This window comes from Squalius cephalus (assembly GCF_949319135.1).
Source record: "Squalius cephalus genome assembly, chromosome: 9".
Classification (NCBI taxonomy): domain Eukaryota; kingdom Metazoa; phylum Chordata; class Actinopteri; order Cypriniformes; family Leuciscidae; genus Squalius; species Squalius cephalus.
The window spans coordinates 1,731,637-1,752,816 of NC_137130.1; the positions used below are offsets into that span (position 1 = coordinate 1,731,637).

General features: G+C 37.9%; 2 protein-coding genes across 6 annotated transcripts in view; both read left to right on the plus strand.

The window, feature by feature from the left end:
* Positions 1-6,782, plus strand: part of LOC307164783 (uncharacterized protein) — a 32,892-nt gene extending 26,110 nt beyond the window's left edge. The window contains exon 4 of the mRNA XM_079881875.1: positions 6,704-6,782. The gene's annotated coding sequence lies outside the window, so the exon portion shown is untranslated. The remainder of the gene's footprint in view (positions 1-6,703) is intronic.
* Positions 1-21,180, plus strand: part of LOC307164771 (uncharacterized protein) — a 195,658-nt gene that overhangs the window by 71,897 nt on the left and 102,581 nt on the right. The window lies entirely within an intron of this gene.

The window sequence follows — 21,180 nt, forward strand, 5'->3', positions numbered from 1 at the left end:
TATTAGCAAGGTCTATAAGTTCATCTGGTAGAATGATGGTTTACCTTTGCTTGTCTAAGAAAACATCAGAACGTTTTTTCTAGCTCGATCATGATATGTGCAACATGTTTATTGCCTATTATCAGACGCGTTGACTTAGTGACATAAAATAAAAGTGTAAGTTACACAAATAAAACCGACAGAGGAACGGCCAAACAACTACAGAAATCAAACATGTTTGCTAATGACAATGCTAACATCAAAGTTATAGTATCAAGCGTACCCGTAACAGACAGCGATCATAATAAAAACCTTTACAGACAATAGCAAACATCCTGAGGTCGCAATTACTTGAAATTTAAATATTAAACACATTTTATTCCAAAGATACTTACAAGTGCAACAGCAAGAAGGCCAGGTCAGCATTCGTTTTGCAGGCTTCTGTTTCTCTCAGTTCTCGCCATTCTGAAAAAGCCGGTCCGATATTTACTCGAGTCTGACTTCTTGCTCGGTCAGTCTCCCGTTTCCTCTTTCGTTGGTCCTCCGACAAAGAATTCCTAGCTTTCTGCTTCTTTTTTACAGGCTCAGCCATAACTCAATCTGTCGTTGCCCTTTGCTTAACGTTATACATATCCGGTGCTTGAATGTGGGCGTGTACGTGTGCAGTGCCGTCAAGCAATTCGTTACATCGCGACTGACGTAACCATTCCACTGACTCCGAAGCTGTTCAGTTAAGGTTAAAAATTTACTTAGTGTCCCTTTAAGACGCTTAATGTGAGTGATATTGAAGCACTAAATTTAGTACACAATATAGGCCTACCTTATTAATAAAGCATACTTTATAGAGGCAAACAGATTACATCAGATTATGAACAACACCCATAGAAAAGCATTATAAAAAGCTTAACGTGCAAAAGCGCATTGCATGTTCAATAAGGTGTATTGGCTACTGAGTTTAAATATCACCGTCTTACTGCATTGACGTTAAGCTTTTTCTTTATAATATGCTCTATGAGAGGAAAACTATATAGCCTACAGACAAGAGCCTATATGAACGTGACGCGCGACGTTTTACAAAAATGTCTCAATTTGTACAAATTGCTACACATTCATTCAATTTTTAATTTTGCACACACAAGTTGAAAGGAAAATTATACTGGTGTATACTTCATACGTTATACTGGTGTAATTGTGACTTTAACTTGTCACGGGTCAGTTCATTTCTGTGGAAAATTATGTCGTTGATCTAGAGGAAATTGAGGCGGACAAGAGAAAATGACCAAATTCAGAGTTTGAAATAATGAGCTAAAAAGTGCACTGTAAATTTTGCCTTACATTTTTAAGTACAATCAACTTGGATGTTTAAGTCATTCAACTTAAATTACATTAAACTGACTTAAAAATAAGTTGAAAATTGCTTAACTTATTTTGATGAGTTAAAGCAGTGTAAAAACATATGTTGTCGATTTATTGATCATAGCCAATTTTTTACAGTGTGGTCGCATGCATCAACACTTAAAGATGTGCAGTTATTTTAGATGTTGGTGGAGTTTCACTTCATTTTACTACAGAGCAGCTTCACATCAGCTCATCTGTCATTTTATCACTGAAGCAGTTTTGAAGAGTTTGTCTTTTCATATTTGTGGACTGAAAGCGCTGAAGATGTTTCACACTGTTTTCTTCTGTCTGTGTTTCTGGCGTCTGGATGGTGAGTTTTAAATCTGCACACACACACTGCCAACACACATTTATGTCCAAACACCATGTAAAAGTGGATTTTGCATAATAGGTGCCCTTTAATTCCCTCTCTGTGCTGATGCTTCTATACAGTAACATTACACATGAGAACGATTCATCCACTCTGTTGTTGAATCAATAACGCTTGCATGTGAGATTACTTTGGTTGATGCTTTCTTGTCAAAGTAAGCAAGGGTTCAGCTTAAGCCAACTTCTGTTTTAGGGCTCTTAAAGGACAGGTTCGGTATTTTACATTTAAAGCCCTGTTTTCAGATCGTTTCTGATGAAATAGAACGGTTAAGATTGAAATTTGGACACATGCTGCTGGCCCGAGAATTTTCAGTTTCTGTGGTAGCACCCCCCCCCACCTCCTTTTGCAGCAATTTTTGTGTGAGCATATCAAGTCAAGTCAAGTCATCTTCATTTATATACTGTAGCGCTTTTAACAATGTAGATTGTTTCAAAGCAGCTTTTCAGAGATAAACGTATAATTTAAGGTAACAGAGATTGTTTTGGCTTTATAGCGGTTCTTTAATAAAGTTATTTTCCAGCTAAGGTTAGTTATGATTGATTCGCTTCCGTCACAACGGAACATGCGCATTAAGAATTGGTTCTATAGTTATGTGCGTTTGAATATATGTACGCAGGTTTGTAATTCCCTACAAACCAAGCCTAAACAAAGTACTGGTGTTTCCTTATAATTTTTGATACAGAATTTTATTTTATTTTATCAATTCGGGGTAGATACGCGAATTGAGTTTCCCGACGACGCTTTATCTGTAGAGTGGTAAAGGGATCCTCCATAGGGAGAGACAAGTTGGCACTTCAGCACTGTTGTCATCGGGTCCAGCCGAAGGTCCTTCTTCAGATCTGGATACGGCCTGGATCCGGCAGGCTGCGGGAAAACCTCGGGATAAACAAAGACACTAAAATTAGCGTAGATGCCATTCTTCTTATGATGTAACGAGTACATCAGGATTTATGGGAAGTGTTCCCGGTTCCAGTACCAGTGAACACCCCTGACCACTCGGTGAGTTTCACGTCTTTTTAACGGAAGTTTAATGCATTTTAGGAAGGATTGTTCCAGTGCACCTATGCAGCCATTGTGGAGGTGGAGGAGGAGGTGGAGGTGGAGGTGGGGGGGGGGGGGTGCTACCACAGAAACTGAAAATTCTCAGGACAGCAGCATGTGTCCAAATTTTAATCTTAACCGTTCTATTTCATCAGAAACGATCTGAAAACAGGGCTTTAAGTGTAAAATACCGAACTTGTCCTTTAAACTTCTGTGTTTCTCTGTTTCTCTGGCCTCGACCACATCATGAACCCTTTCAGCGGTCGGCTCAATCCCCTTTCTGAAACCAGTATTCCCATTAACTTCATATTGTATTAATGTTGAGTATCAATCCACAGTATAAGAGCCTCTGCTAAACTGCATGTAGTCTCTAATATTATTACACAACCTCACCTTGTTGTTGTGTGATTTAATAAGGCAGACTCTCGCTAATGTGGTGTTTATGTTGTAAGGACATTAGCTCTAAGGGGAAATATTAATAATAATCCATAATTACCAATTATGATTAATTATTAATATTTGGGTCAGTTAATCAGATTAACTTTGAGGTAAGCCAAAGTAATATTACAATCAATTAATCAGTTCCAAAGAACTCTTTGATTATTCATTTATTCTAAGGAAAATGTATTGTTCATGGTCGCTGAAAAAGAATTATTCCTTATGTACAGCAATTAGCATGTAGCAAGATCAAAATCGTAAAAGGGACTTTGTATGCAAACAGAGGATCAGAAACCAAATTCATAATCGTGCACAAATTTTATTAACTAAATCACAAACATAACTAACACTAAACAAACATAAATACATTCATACATCCATACATACATGCATAGGTAAAGGGGTGAGTGGTGTGGAACAGGAAATAGAACTATGGAATAAGATCTCAGTATGAGAAGAAGAACCATCAGCTTATTTCATAGCAATCTCATCAAAGAATACTTGCATGGCAGTTGCAATCGTGGAAAATTCTTGGATTGGATTGGATTCGTTGATTGGGTCTATGGCCTTGAAGAAAAGCATGGTGGCTTCGAGCACATGGCTGTTGTGAGTCGAAGCCTGCTGTCCTTGCTTGAAGACCAGGAGTGGATCGTTGAGTCAGTGATGGTAAAGTTGCAGTTGTTTTCTAGATTGAAGAAAAGTCTGACTCCCTTTTTGGAGTATGAAAGCATGGCAGGCATTGCTCAGGCCTGTTTGGGCCCAGGGAGCTGGGCCCAAGTGGGGGGGAAGGGGTCCAGCCCCTCCCCCAGTAACAGCAGAAGCTGCCTTGTTGTCGGATGAGAAGCGTTGAGAAGAGAGAACGGTCACTGTGGTCAGTCTCTAATAAAGCCTGAGAATGTCCACCCCTCTCTGGGTTTGCTGTACCAATGAGAAGGGTGGACTGTCTGGCGGGAGTTTCTTCTGTCACCAGGATTTACAAGCCTTTGTCTTAAGCGTGCTCACTCGGACTGGCATGCTGGATTGGTGTTTAATGACACTACTAAGGAAAATTCTTAGTAATTCTAATGTGTTGCACAGCTATTGGCATATCATGTACACAATCATTTCGATCTTCAAAGCACCAATTTATCGAGACCAAACATGGTTACATAGACAGTTGGTCTTGTAATAACTACATAGTATCAAAGAGATCATAGTATCAACAGAATTATTAAAAGACAAAACACACAACAGTAAATCATTCTCAAAATGTTCTGGAATGCCTGTTCATTTCATGTCAGTCAGTTCATCAATAAATGAATGCAGGAGAGTTTGTTCTGTTATCTGTCGCAGAGTTAGTTACTTGTTAGCATTCCTGAGAGTCATAAAACATCCTATCTGATCGCGGCCATGGCAACCAGGCCCCTTTCACCCCGCCTGGGGGTTGGGACCCTGCTCTCGGATGGAAGTTTTAAAGATTGGTGTGTGCATATGGCAAATAATTGTGTCTGATTTGTCTCAGTCGCTACAATGTGGAACGTTGGAATCCATAGCGGTTGAATATTAATCATATTTTCATATCAGAGAACTCTTCAATCTCCATAAAGCCATTAGAGAAACACTGAAATCAGTCTGAGAGGAGAAACAATCAAGACATTTGATAAGAAATGAACAAGTTATTGGAGAGAGCAGAGCCAAACACTCACAGAATCTCATGACAAGATCAAACTGTTGCTTTTAGACACTTTTAACACATCATGGGTCAGTTCATTTCTGTGGAAAATTATGTCATTGATCTAGAGGAAGTTGAGGTGTACTGGAGTTAGATGGTCGCATGCATTAACACTTATAGATGTGCAGTTATTTTAGATGTTGGTGGAGTTTCACTTCATTTTACTACAGAGCAGCTTCACATCAGATCATCTGTCATTTTATCACTGAAGCAGTTTTGAAGAGTTTGTCTTTTCATATTTGTGGACTGAAAGCGCTGAAGATGTTTCGCATTGTTTTCTTCTGTTTGTGTTTCTTTTAAATATGTTTTTATGGCTTCAGTTCTGGTATCATGTAATAAATGACTGGTTAAATTAGTCAGGGAGGATTAACATTCACTGTTACAGGACAGCACTAACATTTACTAACATCTACTAAAGATATATGGATATACCAGTTTGCACACGCTGTGCTTCTTTTCTGTGTCTTTATTCGATTTCATAAATGTTAGTTAATCCACAATAACGTTTAAGAAATCTACTAAAGACAGAAAGAACCACAGCATGACTTTATACAGCAACAGTAAATTCATCCTATAACTTGTTACAGTAAAAGTGTATTTTTATTTAGTTTTTGCTCCATATATAAATCTATTTTTACTCTATTTCATTTGTCATCTTTTGTCTTTGTATTGCTGCACAATATTATTAACATCACATTTAAACGATTAAAAGTATTTCAGTAAAGCTTCAAACCAACATCAAGTGATTTTAAAGCTTTAATCTGTGAAAAACTTTGTTCTTCAGGTGTGTTTGGGGATGAAGTGAAGCGTATGATGAAGGGAGAATCATTCACTCTAAACTCAGATCTTACTGAAATAAAGGATGATGATGTGATTCAGTGGAGGTTTGGATATGATGAAGACGCTTTAATAGCTGAAATCAATAAACGGGCCGACAGAATCGCTGTATATGATGATGTTCTTGATGGGAGATTCAGAGACAGACTGAAGCTGAACATACGATCTGCATCTCTGACCATCATAAACATCACTGAAGAGACTGGATATTATTCTCTACAGATCAACGGTGTGAGAAAGAGAAAGATCTATATTGGTTTCATTGGTGAGGTTAAACACATTTGTTTCACCTTTATTTAATGACAACATTTAAATTAATTCATACACCATTTTGTTTCTTTTATGATATTGTTTATTTCAAACTATTTAGTAAAAAAAAATTAAGTTATTTCACAGTATTAATCTGACAAACCCTGTTTGTGTGTGTTTTTGGTATCAGGAGCAGTGACGTCAGTGTCAGTGAAGGAGGGAGAATCATTCACTCTAATCTCTGGTGTTACTGAAATAAAAGGTTATGATTGGATTGAGTGGAGGTTTGGAACTGATGATGATACTGATTGGTGGTCTAAAACTTTAATAGCTGAAATCAATAAACAGGCCGACAGAATCGCTGTATATGATGATGTTCTTGATGGGAGATTCAGAGACAGACTGAAGCTGAACAATCAAACTGGATCTCTGACCATCACAAACATCACAACTGAACATGCTGGACATTATAGACGAGGCCTGTATGGTTCGATCAGTGATGTCTATCTCGCAGTCTTTGGTAGGTTAAATATTTGTTTTACCATTTTATGTTTTAATCAAACAAAACAATATTAATCCAAACACCATTTTGCTTCATTTCCTTTTTTTGTTTTATTGTTAATTTGACATATCATTATCAATATCTCAGATACAAACTTTATTTCTGTTTGTTGATACAGTTGAAATATCAGTGAAGGAGGGAGAATCACTCACTGTAAACTCTGATCTCACTGAAATAAAGGATTATGAATGGATTCGGTGGATGTTTGGAAATGAAAACATTTTAATAGCTGAAATTAATGTAAAGGCCGACAGAATCACTGTATATGATGATTATCTTGGGAGATTCAGAGACAGACTGAAGCTGAACAATCAAACTGGATCTCTGACCATCACAAACATCAGACCTGAACATGCTGGAGATTATCAACTACAGATCAAAAGTATGAAAGGGTTCTCAGAAAGTTACAAATTAAAAGCTTTCAGAGTTTCTGTCTCTGGTGAGTAGAGATCATTTCTCATGTCCTTCAAATATTCTTGTTTTTAACCAAATATTTTCATATTAATTGTTGAATCATTTTATAGTTTGATATGATAGATCATATAAACACTGACTCAACCAAAACCAAAAAGAACCAAAAAGAAGATTGTTGATTAGATTTGTTTGTATTTATCTTTTCTCTCTCTCATGTTTTCCAGCTTGTCTGCCTGTTCCTGATATTAGCGTTTATGAACTGATCTGATCTCAGTTTGATGCTTTTATTCCTCAGACTCTGTCCACTGTTGTGGTCCTACTGAAGCTGTGATCCGATTGGCCCTCTCTGCTCTGGTGGGCGTGGCTACTGTCATTATTCTGGTTTATGACATCAGATCCAGAAAAGCTGAACAAGATCAAGCACATATTCACACATCAGAAACCTAATGGTGTCATTTCTCACATTACTATTTTTTTTGTCATTTATTAATCTTCATTTATTTGTAATGGCTTTATATGCTGGCATTTACTGTATGTTTATTTTCAGGAGGCTTATTTCCACCCTAGAACATAATTTGAGAACAAACAGCAACATATTTTCTCATCAGTGCTCAAAGTGTTTGTCATTGTAAATACTGGTTTTATTACTGATCTAGTAATTCATATTTGATTGGGGACTTTAAACATTACTTCGATCACACTTAAAGTCTCACATGTCTTGTATTGTTATTATTGTTCAGATCAGACGTCTCTAATACTGAAGCTCTTTTACAGACTATACACGACACATTTCTCTCAAAGACACAGATCTCACTTTACTGCTGCTGTTCATCTGTCATCTGGATTTGCTTGCCTTTGTCAATAAAGTTTTGTATTGATTTTTTGATCGTTTTTGGGCTTTTTATTTATTTATTTATACGCATCCAAAAGAGAAATCAATTTAAGGGCTTTCTGGTTTTTAACAATTTTTAAAGATTTGCTCAAGAGTTAGGTTAACCTCATTCATCCACTGGATAAAGTTGGGTTTAGATTTAAACCATCTGCACTTATGAATGAAAAACTTTAAGACATAACAAGAAATTAATAAACTCAAACTCTTTGTTTTCCAGAAAAATACCAAACCTAATTAAATTTCCACTCTAAATTTTCAATATTTGCTTCAAAATGTTTCTGAAGTTCACCTCCTTAGCTTTAGGAGGGATAGGACATGACTCATGGAAAATAATATTTTTTCATGATTGCATGTATTCCCATCTAATAGTGTTTGTGTAATAAGCCTGTCAAATAACATTTCTAATGACTCTATTTGTACATTTTAAATCACAAAAATCACAACCTTCTAAGGAGAGCTGCCTCAGTTCTGGGGAGACTTTGAGTACAAAATGTCTTCTTCAACCATTAATCTTAAAGGAACTGGAATGGCTCTGATTATTATATTGTAAATATTAATAGTACACTGCAGTTCTCACAAAAAGCAAATTGCCACTCCTCCAGAGCGGCTAGAACCATAACGGAAAAACATCTCATCTCCCCATTGATTAGTCCAGAAAGAGGAATCCAAGTCTGAAGAAAGAGTCTCTTGTAGAAACACACAATGAGCTTTCTGCCCTTTACTAAATAAAAAACTGCTTTCCTTTTAACAATGTCCTTTAAGCCCCTAACATTCAGAGAACCAAAACTATTTTTTGTCCTTAATCATTAACGCTAAAACAGAAAAAAGACAGAAAAATAGAACTAGTAGTAAATAAAAACACAAATTGAACCATCACTTGTAAACTCAGTCTCTAATAACAGAGACATGTAAGCAATAGATAGACAAGAAAGCAAATATAACATACAGTTATATTGTACTTTGTTTGCACTAATTTATTAAGTCTGGTGACCAAGTCTGTGGCAGTAAAATTAAATACAGTTTGTGTTGCACAAAAATATGTAGCCATTACCCACAAATTTGTTCATTTTTACTTTAAGTACGATTGTTTTAAACGTGTAAAACTGCGCAGCATTAACCCAACAAATCATTTGACAAATAGTCACATATCAGTAACAGGCTAATATAGCATCACATTTCACATTCCTTGCAGCTAATTCATTACGATGTGTAATGGAAATTTTACATTTAGACGTGTTTTTTACTTTCAGATGTGTGCAACTTGTGTTAATGTTGAACATGTATTTGTACTTATAAGCATTTAAAGAAATATAATCATATAGGCTTGCAGGGGCAAAATGTTCTGGGTAGCAAAGAGACTATGAGTACTCAAAGTGACCTATTGTGTACTTCAAGTGTGAAAAGTATGTGCGCAGCTTTGATGAAAATAGAGATAGGCAAAATGTGTGAAATCGAGCAGCAGCTAATTTCCAGGAAACTTTTGCAGACTTGGTATTGTCCTGTCTAGATAGAATTTATGTTAGAAGAGATCTCGAACAAGACGTGTTGCCTTTTAAGGTAAACCAAGGCGATCTTTTGAGACAGACCAGGATGTGTTAAGGGTATATAAGCTTGGCAAAAAGGAGAAGTCAGCGCCTTCTCATATCAGACTCTGACTGATGTGTGAACAGCCAATTTCTTGCAAGAAATAAAGATCTTTATAATTTTTGAAATTTCCAGCTGTCTTCCAATTATTATTTAAAGTTGAGAAAAGAATTTCCACAACAAATGGCGACGAGGAATGGGAATCGCAAAGCTGATGACCTCCGTGGACGAAGCAATTGATTGAACATCCCAAAGACAAGAAGTCTCTGGCTCCGATACCCCAACGCTAAAAATGCAAGGGACGGGAGAATTGTGGACACCACGGCAGGCCTAGGTGGACGCGATCCCGAATAAAAGAACCAAGCTGCAAAAGCACGGTGAGGGAAAATTATTTACGTGAGTAAATAAGAAAATTATTTGCGTATTGAATATTTTTCCTAAAAGGGTCAGGAGTTTGGAATAAGCCTGAAAGTAATTTCCAAACAGGGTTTGAGAATAAGCCTGATAGTAATTTCTCAAATGCCATGTGTTAATTGTTTTCCCAGAAGGGCCAGAGTTTGAGAATAAGCCTGATAGTAATTTCTCAAACGTCCAGACAAGGTGCTGTTTGAAATAAGCCTGATAGTAATTTTCGAACATTTAAGAAGGCACTTGTTTGGGAAAAAGACCTAGCATCGACGGATGTGGGCATTTTGAAAGTCCTAAATTGACGGATTTAGGCAGGCGTGGTGGCCACGCTGGGGGGAAGAATTAACACAGTAAATATAGTGCGTGGTGACCACGCAGCGGAAAAATTTAAATACGCAAATATAAATACTGTTGAGTAAAATTAGTGCAAAAATGAGTAATGTTAATGATAAAGAGTTGGAGACAGTGGATTTCTCAAAAGGGAATTATTGTTCCATGACCAAGGAAAATGGAACGGGGTGGCATCATAGGATACCACAGTTAATAATATTGTACGGATTTAATGTGTGTTTAATGTCTGAGTGTAAGCCATCTGCAAAAGACAAAGGAAAATTGGACAAAAAGCAAGTCCAAAAATATACAGAAAAAGATAATTATGACTTTGATGGTCGAATTATAGATGTATGGTTAAATGAGGCAATTACCAGACAAAGAAGACAGATAAACGCAGCATTAGCACCATTAGAGAGTGCAAATAGTAGAGAGACCAAGGCAGAGGAAGCCAGAAAAACTTTACTAAACTCTGTTTCTAATTCTTCCGAGGAAATGAGATGCATGAAAACCCGCCTGGCTGAGGACGACCGCTGTCCGGCTCCCTACTCCCCCTACCAACCACCACCAGCAGTGGCCCTCCACGAACCACAAAGACAACCAGGAGCAATGGGAGGTCAAGATCCTGAGGAAGGCAAAGAAGAAGAGGGAACGAGTCTGCAAGCAAGACCACCAAAACACCCATATCGAAGCCTGCTAGGTTCGATCACCCTGCCCTCTGCTCCTCCAGACTACACTCCTCCATCTCCAAAATTCGTAAATGTTCACCAACCCAAAGAGAAGCACAGGCCAGACAATCAAAGATAAGTATCTGAAAACTGTTTTTCTGGACGGTCTGGACCCTGAAATAGGGAAAAAGGTCAAAACGTCTTGTGTGGGGTACCACCAAGCGCGGCTGGAAGAAATCCGACGACACGCAACACATCAACAAAGGCTGCTGAGAGACCAAGCCAAGAACAAACAGAAAAAGACTGACAAAAACACTCAACTGGCTCTGCTGAAGATGGGAGGGTTGATGATGAAAAATTACTCAAGAGGAGGAGGAAGAGGTGGCAGAAGAGGACTAGGCAGAGGAGGAAGAGGACGTGGAATGGGTGACCAACCCGCAATGGACCCTGAAGCTTGTTAAATTGTGGGCGAAAAGGACACTGGAGAAATGACTGTCCGGATCCTCCAAAGAAGAGAGGATTCCAACAGCCACCAAAGCCACAAGGAGATTGAAAGAAGGAGGGGGAGGGGAGCGACGGTGAAGGGTCTGACTCCCAGGTGGTAAATATGTCTAATCTTATCTCTTTTTCTGCTCCTTGCAATGAAGAAAATGTGCTTGCTGTTTCTTGCAATGAAGAAAATATGCTTGCTGACACTGAACTTTTGGTATAAAGCATTTGCAAAATTACCAATGATTGACATTAGTGTCGAGGGAAAGAAAATTAAGTTCTAAATTGACAGTGGAGTGACGAACTCAGTAATTAAAAATGAACAATTGCCTGATTTAACTGTATTATCTGGAAAATGGGCAACCTCCAGAAGTGCCACAGGGCATCTGGTAAAGGAACCATATACAGCAGATTTGTCTTGTCAGATTGGTGATCGCTCATTTTCTCATGCTTTTCTTGTAACTACTACCTGTCCTTGTAATCTTCTGGGAAGAGATTTGATGTGTAAACTAAAGCTGAACTTGTATTGTGATGACAGTGGCCTCACTGCTGATATGAGTATGGTGCGAATGCCAACTGAAACATTATATGTTTTTGAATGGAGCACTCCTCAGTGTGGTCTGCAAAACAAAGACACAAATAGGATGCCTCCTGACCATGATTTCATGGAAGAAAGTGATTTGCATTGCACATGTCATGTTAGCAGTGAGCCAGATTAAATTTTTGCTGAAAAATGGTCTGAACTAGAGATTGAGGAACTAAAAACCTCAGAGTTAATTTGGTCAGATAAATGGTGTGCTGTGAAGGTTGAATTGACTGATAGCCAAGCATCACTGTATGATGTGGAGGGGGCCGTCCCTCACATCTTTTTAGCTAAACCACAGACTGCAGAGTGGAGAGAATGGGGCTTTTTGTGAAACAGTGTGACTAAAAGATTGGTGGCTGACAAAATGTGTGGCCATCTGAGAGCACAGGGTTTACAAACAGTCACTATAAGAGAAAATATTAAGGGAATCAGAACTGTTAAAGTGATGAATAAATAGTACTAAATGAATTGAACGTGTTTAAATATTATACTTTTTATATGAAGGCGTCTAGAATTTGTATCCCGTTATCCCTGGGAGACAGTGTGGAAAAACGGTTTTGATCTATGAGATTCTAAGAGTCAATGGTTTACTGTATGTTTAACTAAGATACTTTTTTGTGCATATGAGAATGAGATTGGGTGACCAACTTTAAATATAAATTGTGGGTTGACAAAAATATTGGTCACTCCATTTCATTTAAAAGGTCATTTTCTGGATTCAATAGAAACAATGTTTTCTAACTATAAACATTTGAAATCACATGCTGTCATCATCAGCGAGATAGAAATGTTTTTTATTTTTGTCCATGGATCAAAGATTGTGTGAAGATTTCTAAATCTTCTTTTAAATAGCTTATGAGCAACAACAAAAAGTTTGAAAAATTTAAATTGTGCAAAGAATGACAAATTGCATTTGAGAAATTAAAACGGATTCTCTCAACTGCAATTGTAGGTCTATACAATTATTTTAAAGTGTTTCATCTATTTGATTTTGAAAAGTTAGGTTTACGTTCACTGTGTAAACTTAAACATATGATGACTGCATCGGACAATTGAAAATTGATATCCTAACGTTCAGACACTGTCGCAAGGGGAAAGCCACAGTGTGTCTACGTTCAGTAGTTTCCGTCGTCGTCGAACTTTGTTACCGTTCAGATTTGGTGGTATTCCACTCCTAATATATGTTCCCCATTCAGTTCATAAACTGCTAAGGCAGACATGAATGAATGAATGAATGAATCTCTGGCCAGAGAAGGGTGTGTGGAGTGTGTGAAAGTGAGTGTGTGAATTATGGTGTTCAGAGACATAAATGATGTCAATCAAAACAGCTGTATCTAAACAGGTTAAAATATGACCCAACAGGGAAGAAAATATTCCCAATAAAATAATGGCCATGGATGATTTTGGCTAACTATCCTGAGCTGGGTTATTGTTGTGGCAGAAATAAACAATGCAACACGCACAGCGTATAACTTTGGGAAGGCAGAGAGCAAGCAAGCTTGCCCTGTCTACCCCATATTTAACTTTTTACAGGATGTCATGATGGATCTCATCGAACAGAACTGATTCTGTTCCAAATGTATATAAAATATTGTCTTGTTGCTGTTTAACATGAAATTTTACAGGTCTCATCAAAAAAGGACGACCGGTCGGACAACCAGATGAGTCTGGCGACATGATACATGTTGTCACGAATTAACAAAAATACTTAAGGTCTCCATTCACAGGTGAAAGCAGCCAGGAAATGGTTCACTCCACAAACAAGGTCCCATCTGGGGTGCAGTGACACCTCCGTCCAAGCATCTCGACTTAAACTACACCAACCAGCCTCAGCAACCCCAAACGCCGACACCAACGACAACGCAAAGCGTAGAGTGAGGGACAAAGGAAGTGCTGGTAACTTTCCTCCCTTGCCGGCGTGGGAAGCCCATTGCGACGATTCGCAAAGAATCACCCTGGTGAAGATGCAACGTCCATGGGGCAACGAGATGATCAACACATCTGGAGGAAGATGTGAACCAACTAATGGTTTAAGCTTAGCATAATAATTAATTGTGTGTTATGATAATTGATGTTTTTATTCAGTTTCAATCAAACTGTGCGACTAAGAATTGATATAGATCTCATGATTTGAACAATTACTAATTAATAGGTACATTCAGGTACTCGTAAATTAAGAAGAGGAAAATGTCTTAATTCTGTAGAGTATAAGGACTCTAAATAGGTACATTACTGTAAAGATAAAAATAATCTAGGGACTATTTTTGAGGAGAAACTTGAGGGGTTTAGAACCCTAATTCAGATATCATAGATGCTAAAAAATGAATAGTTGTAATAGTTGTTCTCTAATAAGAGAAGTTACTTTGCTGGACTAGGTCCGAATAGATAATTGGGTAAACTTCTATAGCGATTAATTAATGACTACATTAAATATTTTTTAGGTGTTTCCATTTGTTAAAATAGCAAAAGAAAAACTTTCAAAAGGAGATTGATTTAGGGAAACATATTTAATTTCTGGATATTATTAGTTAAAGAAGTTACCAGTGTGATTATTGAAATGTTCCTTTCATGTATTGTCTAATTTCTGTATTTGATATCTGAGAGGTGACTGTGGGTCTAGTCTATCTAGGAATACAGTAACAGTGCTTGCTAATTTAGCCAGGCTTCCATAAATGAAATATGGACTTGTTTTGTTGAGAAAGGTCTTCAACGAATTAAAAATAATTATGTAGGGAGCACAAAGTTAAAACCTAGACCAAGAACAATGTAACCCAAACATGTTAAATTTAAACTAAAATGAATCTAAACAGTTAAGACATTTCAGTGAAATAGAATATTTGCTCAAAGCAAAATTCTAAAAAGCTTTTTAATTCAGAATGAAGTTACAGATTTAATGACCTGGATCAATGGATCCATTATGAACTATTCCGCATTGCCAACAAATAGAGGCAGGACATGTTATGTCCATCAGTTAATTCTGGAAAAATAGGATTTTAGGATTGGTAACTAATGATTAAAAGGGCACATCAGCAGCTAAAGCTATTCTCATGGCAACAGCTGGGTGAGAGTTAATTTTAAAATTAATGACATTGTTTGAAACAAGATAATACAATTATTTACGGTATATTTGTGTTAAGGATAAAAATGAAAATTATAGAACTTTTTGGGTTAGATTTTATTACACAGATCCTTAAATAGATCTGACTAAGTAAAACAATAGCCTAAAAGCTAGCAAAATAAGGTTAAGAAAAATGGTTAATCAGCAGGTATCAACCTGTTAAAGGCCTAAGGGTCTTGACTCAAGGTCTACTAAAGTTAAAAGGCAATGTACTATGGTATGATTAGTTTTTTTCTGAAAATAGAATTAGATTGCTAGAATTAGAATGTTGGGAAGAAGATGAAGTTGAGGTTACAGTGCCTGAAGATGAGGTATACGAGAACGAGAGCGAACATGAGTTTGACTAAGAAATGAAATGACCATGGGGGAAATTTACCTGTTGTAAATTACTATGATTATAGGAGAAGTAAATGTCAAATTGTGTGTATGTTCTTTGAATGAACATGGGGTGGATTGTAATGGAAATTTTACATTTAGACGTGTTTTTTACTTTCAGATGTGTGCAACTTGTGTTAATGTTGAACATGTATTTGTACTTATAAGCATTTAAAGAAATATAATCATATAGGCTTGCAGGGGCAAAATGTTCTGGGTAGCAAAGAGACTATGAGTACTCAAAGTGACCTATTGTGTACTTCAAGTGTGAAAAGTATGTGCGCAGCTTTGATGAAAATAGAGATAGGCAAAATGTGTGAAATCGAGCAGCAGCTAATTTCCAGGAAACTTTTGCAGACTTGGTATTGTCCTGTCTAGATAGAATTTATGTTAGAAGAGATCTCGAACAAGACGTGTTGCCTTTTAAGGTAAACCAAGGCGATCTTTTGAGACAGACCAGGATGTGTTAAGGGTATATAAGCTTGGCAAAAAGGAGAAGTCAGCGCCTTCTCATATCAGACTCTGACTGATGTGTGAACAGCCAATTTCTTGCAAGAAATAAAGATCTTTATAATTTTTGAAATTTCCAGCTGTCTTCCAATTATTATTTAAAGTTGAGAAAAGAATTTCCACAACAGATGACATAAAATAATGTTGATAAAACATACAGGTGATGCAAAAACAATTAGTTTTATCAACATTACCTCATCCGCCGTGAACGATTCATGAATTCCGTACATCTCTGGATGATGAAAACAACATTATTCTCCCATCTTTCCACTCTCCTTCATAGCATCATCAAGCTTCGCCTTTGTTATTGTTTTGAAAATGGAAGCGAAAACTTACATATTGTGCCTTTAACTTCAAATTGTTAAGTAATCTCAATTTAAATAATTTTATTAGTGAAAACTTAGCAAGCTATAACTAACTAACTGCATGATATAGCACTTGCTGAATGACTACACCAATCATTTACTACATCTGAGGCCTGTTTCATAAAAGACGCTATAAAAGCGAGGATTAAACTGCAACACCTGACTTGAATGAACAAATTGGGGCAAAAGCGGTTTCATAAAAGGTAATTGAAGTTCCCGCAATCCCACTAATTTTCTCCAGGTTTATCTAGTCGGGATAATTGCGTGTGCACGCTTTTCTTAAGCAGTCCTAGAGGTCGATCATGGATCAAGAAACAGGGGAGATGCCATTAGAAATAAGAAGACGTAAACTTGGTTTGAAGTATTTAATGAAACTAAAAGGACAGACTGGAAAATGACCAACAAAAAACCTGTTGAGTCAGCATTGGGAGTTTATGGGAACAGCAAGATTGGTTAAAACAAACTTTACAGAAATACTCAAATCCATGCAGGTAAAATTGGTATTATGAATTTGAATGTATGTCCACCAATATGTCGGTCAGATGTACCTTTTGTGGTTGATTCCAGATCCCAATGTTGATTTATATTTTTTGAAAACAAGCAAAAGAAAGATGTCAGAGTTTGTAGTGGAGAAGATAAAAACCCGGCAGTGTCAAATGTGGGGAGGCCACCAACAAATTTATACTGACGGGTCGAAGGATCCTGAGAGTGGTAAAGTGGCTTTCGGTATAAGCATACCTGAAATAGGTTATAAAAAAGGTTGTAGGATTCCTGATCATTTGTCAGTATTTACTGCAGAGTTGATAGCAGTTCTATGGGCAGTAAGGTGGGTAGAAGATAACAAACGGGAATATTCAGTCATATGTAGTGATTCAGCCGCAACCCTAATTACAATTAAAGATATCAAAACTAAGTCAAGACCTGACTTACTTGTGGAAATTTTGCAGGTGTTGTATAGAATTCACAAAGCAGGGTATGAGGTGGGGGTTTTGTGGGTTCTGGCGCATATGGGTGTGGAGGGTAATGAGGAGGTAGATGAGGTGGCAAAGAAAGCAGTGCAGGAGGAAAGGGTTCAATTTAATTTGCAGTATGGGTCACCAGATTACACAGAAATAATAAATAGGTCAGTAAAAGAAATGTGGCAAAGGTCATGGGATTGTGAAAGGAATGGGAGAGCTTATTATTTAGTACAAAGAATGGTAGAGAAAGACATGTAATTATAGATGTCAGAGAAGAGATGCAGTAGTCTTATCCAGATTGAGGTTTGGGCATTGTGGGCTGAGGAGTGGGCTGGCTCTGATTGGTAAACATCCTGATGGACAGTGTGAATGTGGAGATAAGGAAACAGTGATGCATGTATTAGTGCAGTGCAGTGATCATTACAAGTGCACAGCCAATGTGAGTGATTCCTTCAGAGTGAACACGGGTGAGTCTGACTGCAGTAGATGTGAAAGATAGGTTTCTCACCTCTTCAGGGCCATTGACCATTTTTTGAGGGGTTACCAGGGACTTACCCAGCACCTAGACCAGGTAGGCTAAATAACAGTGTAGAGAACTTGAATGTTAAGTTAAGAGGTTAGGTCCGTTTACTGTCAGGAATTTGTTCAGTGTAATTTAATAAATTTATTAAAATTTATTAAACTAACTTACACTTTATAAAAATGGCAATTGAACTAATGACTTTTCTTGTTTGATTTGATAGATTTTGTATAAAGATTCAGTCACCAGATGCTGAAGGGGTGAATGCAGTGCAGAAGAGCAAAGCACGCCACTACTTCCAAACCTGCCGGGATCCAGCATTAATGTGTTTGCTGCTTAGCTGAATATCTTGAATAAACTTACTAATGTACCACAGACCTGGGCCCAAACTGAAAGCCTGTATGAAGCAGCACGAGAATGATGACAGCGCCCTAAACCGTGTCATGATGAAGGCCAAGTTTGAGCTGCTCGTCAAACTCTGCCAGAGTCTGCAAAGTCTTTCACCGACATGACCACAGGGATTCCCCAAGCTACAAAATTAGTGAATCTGAACAGCTGGCCTGACGCAGATCGCTCTAAAGGTATGTGGTTTAGGTTCATACATAACATTTCATCTACAAAGTCATGAAAGCATATAACTCAATGTTGTTTCATTATGTCCGTCTCTTTTCAGAATTTGGTGAATCAGAAGTGGAGGAATTAACTAGACACTTCCAGAGCATCCTGACATCCTCAGGGGTCGCTGTTGAGCTCATCGCAGATCAGTGGACCATTCTCAAGACCAGACTGTATGAGACGGGAGAGAGTCTCCACATGGAGACCTGGCCAGAAATCAACAGGTTTTTGCAACACCAGTGCCCCGACATCCTCACCCTGGCTGACCTCATTCTCACCGTACCAGCCTCTACTGCAGACTGTGAAAGAGGCTTCAATCAAATGAAGTTAGTGAAAAGTGGCTGGAGGTCCCGTCTTACATCAAGAAGCCTCTGTGACCTGCTGACTGTCCAGCTATCCATTCCCTCTATTGAGGATTATGACCCCACCCCTGCTATCCAGCTCTGGCATCAGGCTAGCATCCGGCCTAGAAGGCCAGAGTTCATGGAGGGGAAGAAGAATGCTCAGGAAAGCACCTCTGAAACTCCAGAATCTGATTCTGATGAGCAGGAGTAAATTGGACTGGGAGTGGGAAAGATGGATGGAGGAATGTTTGTTTTTTGTTTAATCTGCCCTACTCATCAAATGTGTATCAGTTCATGGTTTGTGTGTGTATAAGAGAGAAAGAGAAAATGTCAGTATTTCCTTGAGACCTGAGACCCTATGAAATAAACAACTTAAGTATTGTAGATCTTGTAGTATTAATTTTCACATGCAGTTAGCCTACACATTACAAAAAAAAAAGATTTCCATGGCCAGAGGTTGGGAGTGTTGGGGGGGGGGGGGGGGGGGGGGGGGGGGGGGGGGCAGCTCCTCTTCTTGGTGGACCATTGTAGTGTGGCGTGGGCTGGGGTCTGGCTTATGCTGTGGCCAAGGAGGGATCAGAGGCAGTCTCTTTTTTTTAATACCATATTAGTAATAACCTTACTATTGTTAGTGTTAGTGTTATTATTACTATTATTATTATTATTATTATTATTATTATTATCATTATTCCTCTTCCTTGTCATCCGGCCTCCCCTTCATTCCTGATGAAAAGTCTAATTGCTGTTATTATTGCTACTATATTATCATGTCTTCCTCATCGTCAAGTTATTATTTTTACTAATATTATATTCATAAATATTATTGTCATAAATGTTTTGTTTTTGTTACATATTAAACTCACTAATCTGAAGAAGAGATCTATGGGACAGAGAGCACAACACAACTTCTCCAATCTCGTCTCTTCCCCCCATCCTGAGTTAATGACTCCTCACACTATCTTCTCCCCTCCAGGTCTCATTCAGTCATGCAAAACACACACACCTACTGTCTCCAGCTGTTTTATGAGAGGTCAAAATAAATACTTCTGGTGCGAATGGTAAAGGAGTTTAATTCCTGCAGCAGTAGAACAGTCAGAAAAAAGAAAACAATGCCTGTTCTTCTGTTGTGGGAGATGCCCCAATAAAGATCGTTGATAACATTTGTCTTTATCCCCCAAACTCAGGCGTGACCACTTGGGGCACAAGAAAGGGTCCAACGAAAGCTGAATAAATATTTGGGTGCTAGATGTTTATTGTTCTTTTGTTCCACTTGGGTATTTAAAGGGAATTGGCAAACCACTCAAGGAAGCATCTGTAAACAGAACTTCCCACACTGTTGCTGTGTGTCTCTATTGCCAGGTATGCTGATTCTTTGAAACTATTTTGATATTGCATTTTGAATGATGTCTCTTATATGCTGATCAGTTGTGTAGTATGTATTCTTTTTAATTCTTTTATTTGATGTTTAATTCTGGCTGGCAAAAATAAATGTTTCAGGAATCATTCATTTTAGTAGATTAAAAGTGTAGGCTGGTGTTTCCGCACATCTTTGTCCAGGATAGATCAAACTGAAGGCACTTTGAATGGACCATGGGGCACATCTTAGGAAGACCTTCTGATTTCTGACTATTCCCTGACTTAGCATGTTGTACGCTGCAACTATTACAAAAAATTACACCTACGGGTCAGCAGTGAGCGGCTGCATAGGGTAAAATACTTGCACTGCACCCTCTGACTATTTCAGGATTGGCTAGTTTGTGATCGTGAGCGCACATTCGCGACGTGACGTCTCAAAGTGACACTAGGTCCGTAATGAACGAATATTTGAAATTATGAGATGCCCAGAATAATCCTTGGTCTAAATTAAATCACAACTAATCCGAGGATCAGCTGTTAAGATAGATAATTTGAAAAAACAAAGAGTCACTTAAATTTGGAGTCAGATTAAATTATTCATGGAGTCAGAATTAAAATTGGAAATCAACTGTTTAACAAATTAAAGGGATTTTTCCAAAAGTGCCCGAAAAGACAAACAAGCTGAATTACCTTCGACCCGGACACCGTTTTTGGGCCAGTGGGTGGAGTTTACATTAGTGTATATTTGACCAAATTTCAGCAATGCGCCACATTCGGTTTGGTGTCGATCATGCCTAAATGTCCTTCGTGAGTTAAATTTAAAGCTTTATCACAGAGTGACTGTAGAAACACAATGTGTGTCCCACTCAAGACTGATTGTCCCGTCACTTTTAACTCATTGGCAATGTGAGCATATGATTTACATTCATTAAAACAACCCAAGGTGTCTTACTTCCATTAATTCACTCTCTGTGCTGATGCTCCCATACAGTAACATTACACATGAGAACAATTCATCCACTCTGTTCTTGAATCAATAACACTTGCATGTGAGATGACTTT